Here is a 5,235-nt window from a genome sequence, read left to right as displayed (position 1 = left end):
ACAAGAACAAAGCCGCTTAAAACTGTTTCATTTATTACAAACTATTACCAGAAACTATATTGAGATAGTTGATGCAAACCGGCATGAATCTAAATGTTTAACCAACAAACTACACTGAGTTAGGAGAATTAGCTTTTCTATTGCAACCAAAAGTACCATTTATGTAATGATTAGTAGAATAAATTCAGAATTACTCCTAAAAATTAAGTTGTTCAAACTAGTATTTCTGTGTGATTTAAAAGGAATTTACAAGCTTTATGTACCTTAGTTGTCTGAACAAGTCTTTAAGTTGAAAGCTGACTTGAAATTCTCACCTCAAGATGAAGAAAAATAAGCTTTTAAGCCAGTTTCTTTGAGTTACTGCAACTTAAATTTATTTTAAATTCACCTAATGCAGAAATTTGATTTTAAATTGCAGACAACATTAAGTTAACCCTTTGATGCGCAACATGGGTCAAAAGTGACCCAAATCCAATGGAAAATGGGCGTCTCCTGTCCCACACTGCACATCAAAGGGTTAATGCAATTACCAACCAGATGGGGTGGATGGAAGGGTCAGTAAAACACTGGACTTTCTTTACTTTTTGGGAAACTGATGCTTGTGTCTTGTCTCAAACTGTATTTATTAAGCAAAAATGTCCTTTAACCCAAACTGTAACCTTTCTTCAAACTTAATGAAGTAGTTTTTTCTGTCTAAAACTAAGCAAACAGACAGGTATTTCTATAGTCCATCTCCAAATTGAGGATGTGTGCTGAGTTTTGAATTTTCAAACAGAAGTTTGAATTTTATTTTCGTGGATTTTATTGCTTTATTGAATTGTCTGAAACTGTTGAAAAGACTCAGAAGCATAAGGTGAACCAGCCTTGAAGCCTGACGGTCAGAAACCAGACGGATGGACGGAGGTCAGGAGGGTGAAGCAGAGTCTTCAGCCATCTTTTCACCACTTGAACAAACTCCCCACATCCTTAAATATTTACCCCGTTGCCATGACGGTGGACATTCCTCCGCTCGCAGTATTTTGACTTTGGGTTTTTCTGTCTGGAAAACTTTGCTTTGGTGGATGAAGGTATCAGTTTCACGTCTGACCACAGGTGACGTTACGTTGTTTTGTGTCCTTTTGTTTTTCTTTCCAGTTTTTTCCCGTCGGTCTGAAGCAGGTGTTCGAACGAATGTCATCATCTTGAAGAAACGCTGGATGGCGGAAGGTTAAAGGTTCTGTCTGGAGTCTAAACTGCACACAGAAAGTTATAATAACAGTCACTTTCTGCTGTTTATTTCTCATAAACATTCTTACCTTGGCGACACACATACAGGAGCACAAACATCTTATTGATATTTACCAACTAAAACAATGAGATAACTTGATCTGATCTGCAAGACATTTCAGTGTACAAAATGTTCCAATTCAGTTTTTAAGTTTTCAAATTTAACCTTTTCCATCCCTCCCTTCCTTGTTTTCTCTCTCTCTCTCTCTCTCTCTCTCTGTGTGTGTGTGTGTGTGTGTGTGTGTGTGTGTGTGTGTGTGTGTGTGTGTTACTGACAGCTGCAGATCATTAGTGCAGCAGGTAAAACACACACAACACAAACACACATTGTGCACCTGCTTTATAGCGTCCTGCACATAGGTGTGTGTGCGCATGTGTGTGTGTGTGTGTGTGTGTGTGTTGGTGTGTGTGAGTGTGTGTGTGTGTGTGTGTGTGTGTGTGTGTGTGTGTGTGTGTGTGTGTGTGTGTGTGTGTGTGTGTGTGTGTGTTGAGCTGACAGAGATAAAGGTTTTTGAAAAAACTGATTTGAAATATGCTTATTTATAGTCGAGGATGCATGTTGGGAAATAAACCACAACCAGGCTGAGATTAATGTTCCTACCAGACACACACACACACACACACACACTATCTGCTGACGCCCACACTTCCATTGTGGACTTTGTGCTAAATGTGCATATCTTAATTGCGTTATCTGAAATAATTAGCCGTTGTGTTTTCCTTCCCTCTCCGGTGAGGCGCTACGCTAACCGTTAGCTCTAACTGAAAAATGAAATAAATAAATGGGAAGAGGAAGAAGGAAGTGGTGGAGGATTGTTTTCCAGCTCTAAATGAACTCGTTTTGTGCAGCCAAACTTAACACAAAAGTTCACAAATTCTTATATTCTATTATAAACTATTAAAATGTAGTTGTAGACATGAAGATGAAGTGTCATTAAATGGGTTATTTAATTCATTTTTGATGCTTGTTTTGTGTTTTTTAAACTATTTGCTTCATTTCAGATCTGATTTATATCAACATGTTTTATATTTTCAAACATTCTACTGTTATGTTACATATGAATCCTGGTTTGAATAAATTACAAATGACAAATTAGTGAAATCACAGATAAGATTTTGTAGTATAATATAGATGTGAACCATAAGAAATAAAGAAAAAATTCTAAATCATAGTTTGTTGTTTTACGACATTTAACTGTGAAATTACCTATTTTACAATGTTTATATCAGCAAAAAAATCGATATTTTACAGATATTTGCTATCATTTTAAAGGTAAATCATTTTTATTTTAATTTTTCTGTTTTTTTGTCCTTGTTAAATTAAATCATAAATTAAACACTAAATTAGCTAGTAAAAATATTCATTTATATGTTAACCCATGAAAAAAAATGTAAATAATATCCACAAAAAAATTTTAAAAACCTGAGCAAAACCATAAATTATGTCTATATCTATATTTATATTATACAAATAACAGTTTTTGCAACATTTGAAGGTAAAAGATATATGGTTTTCATTTTAATCAGCTGTTTATACACCTACCTACGTGGTTGTTTTTCGTGTATCATTGGGTCTTGCTGGTTGATTTAAACTATCTCTCCAGCAAGTTTGGCTATTTAGTCTGCAATTTTTTTTTCTGAAATTCAGACCCACCAGTAGAGTAATACAGACTTTACATTAGACATTAGTGTTTCATGTTAAATCTTCCTTCCCATACCGGGAGTTGAACCCAGGCCGCCTGGGTGAAAACCAGGAATCCTCACCACTAGACCATATGGGACTGTTGGAGTCAAACGCCTCCATTAATCTGCAGAAGCTGCACCTTGTCAAAGTCTACAGCGCTCTTCATCAATTGGCTTGAGACCAATTAACCTAAAATCATGTTGAGGATCAACACTGATCATAGAAGTTGGGTCCATCTAAACCAGTGGAACATGTACATCTTGGGATTTGGCTTTAAAATGGCAACGAAAATTAGATAAAACTTTACTACTACGACAAAGGAAATCCTTTAAAAACTTGGTGGTTTTAGAGGGATATTGAAGTAGAAAAATGCTGGTTCAGCACTGTAGAGTCATGAATGACAACAAGACACGTTTCTGTTACCTGTTACTGACCACCTCATTCAGGAACCATCATTCCCATACCGGGAGTCGAACCCGGGCCGCCTGGGTGAAAACCAGGAATCCTCACCGCTAGACCACATGGGACTGCTGAATTCCAACTATGGAATCACTTTGTTTGGTTGTACAGAGGTCTGACGTGACCTTTTTTCCATCTACCTGCAGAAGCTGCACCTTATCAAAGTCTGCAAAGATCTCCATCAACAGGCCTAAAACCAATGAACCTCAGCTGATGTTGTGGATCATCACTGATAACAGGAGTTGGGTCTATCTGAACCAATGGAAGATGTACATCTTGGGATTTTTGAAAATGAGACAAAGCTTTATTAATCTTAAAGAAATTATTTCAAACTAGCTGCTTTTATAGAGAAAGTAAATTAGGGGTGCAGGTAAGACTGCTTGATCAGCACTATGGAGTCATGAACAACAACAAGACATAGCTTTGCTATGCCATTTCTGAGCATTAAACACACCACCTTCCCATACCGGGAGCTGAACCCGGGCCACCTGGGTGAAAACCAGGAATCCTCACCGCTAGACCATATGGGACTTCTGAAAGCCCCACATGCTATCAGTAATTGTGGTTGTCCAGAAGTCTGCAGTGCAGTTGTCTTCCATTTACCTGCAGAAGTTGCACCTCTTCAAAATCTACAGAGAGCTTTGTCAATGGGCCTGAAACCAATGAACCTAAAATCATGTTGAGGATCACTGATAACAGGAGTTGGGTCTATCTAAACCAATTGAGATTTTCCTTAAAAATGGCACTGAAAATGAGGTAAAATTCTAAAGGAAAGTCTTCAGAACCAGCTGTTTTTATAGAAATGGTGAAGTAGAAGACTGCGAGTTCAGCACTGTAGAGTCATGAAGGGCAATGGGACATGCTTTTGCCAACTGTTTCTTACAATTAAAGACACTTTTTTCCCATACCGGGAGTTGAACCCGGGCCGCCTGGGTGAAAACCAGGAATCCTCACCACTAGACCATATGGGACTTCTGAAAGCCCAACATGGAATCACATTGGTTGTACAGAACTCTGAAATAACCTTTTTTCCAGTCAATCATGAAAAAAGTATTAATTGATGTAAAGTGTCAAAAGAAAAAGGTCAAAAAATGTTGGGAGAAGCAAACAGAGAAATGCATTTGTTTTACATTTCAGTGGATAAAAACTCCTTAAAATGCAGCTTGAATTCCTGGATGTTCTAGAAATGATTCTAACTGCTGCTCCTACCAACAGTTTCCTCGTTGCGTCGGATTCTTTGGTTAATTTCTCTGTTTGCTGCCTCTGAGCTCCCAGGAAATGGCCTAAATACATCACAGTCAATGACACCGATTAATCACGCTCACCGCTAATGAATATTTCTTTACTTAAGCACCAGGCGCCTCCCCGAATATGAAAAGGTCGCCGAGATCGGTTAAGCCTCCGAACACAGCGTTTCTGAGGCGGTTAAATAAACCTGCCGAGGCCTTCAGGGACAATCTGACGTCTGAGCGCTGACTGTGTAGTCACAGGTATGATGACAGATTATACAGATTTGTTTTATCACCATACAGACGCCTGATGTGTTGATTCAGGAGTCACCAATAAAATGTAAAACAACTAAGAATTCAAACTGCTACCTGGATAGAAAGGGTTAAATTTAGTGCTCAGTGCTGTTGTCACTTAAAACTGTCATTTGTAAAAGCTCCAACATTGATTGGAAATTGTGTTGTAGGTCCTATTTTTAACTGAATTTAGTGAAAGGCTACAAATCCCTGTGGTCTGTATTGATTTTTCATGATAGAAAACTAAACTTTAGTAAATAATAAAAGCATGTTACACATGATTTGGAGAGATTTTTTTCAGTG

At 37.8% G+C, this 5,235-nt stretch overlaps 4 non-coding genes across 4 annotated transcripts; all 4 read right to left on the bottom strand.

The window, feature by feature from the left end:
• Nucleotides 1–2,975: 2,975 nt before the first annotated feature.
• trnae-uuc (transfer RNA glutamic acid (anticodon UUC)) lies at nt 2,976–3,047 on the bottom strand. Its single transcript has one exon. It is a non-coding gene; the product is annotated as a tRNA-Glu (tRNA).
• A 358-nt stretch (nt 3,048–3,405) lies between these two features.
• Nucleotides 3,406–3,477, bottom strand: trnae-uuc (transfer RNA glutamic acid (anticodon UUC)). The gene has a single exon. It is a non-coding gene; the product is annotated as a tRNA-Glu (tRNA).
• Nucleotides 3,478–3,867: 390 nt separating this feature from the next.
• Nucleotides 3,868–3,939, bottom strand: trnae-uuc (transfer RNA glutamic acid (anticodon UUC)). Its single transcript has one exon. It is a non-coding gene; the product is annotated as a tRNA-Glu (tRNA).
• A 369-nt stretch (nt 3,940–4,308) lies between these two features.
• On the bottom strand, nt 4,309–4,380 carry trnae-uuc (transfer RNA glutamic acid (anticodon UUC)). The gene has a single exon. It is a non-coding gene; the product is annotated as a tRNA-Glu (tRNA).
• Between the last annotated feature and the right edge of the window lie 855 nt (nt 4,381–5,235).

This window comes from Amphiprion ocellaris, chromosome 17, assembly GCF_022539595.1.
Source record: "Amphiprion ocellaris isolate individual 3 ecotype Okinawa chromosome 17, ASM2253959v1, whole genome shotgun sequence".
Taxonomy (NCBI): domain Eukaryota; kingdom Metazoa; phylum Chordata; class Actinopteri; family Pomacentridae; genus Amphiprion; species Amphiprion ocellaris.
The sequence above is the reverse complement of the archived record's forward strand: the minus strand, read 5'-3'. Positions and strand labels throughout refer to the sequence as shown.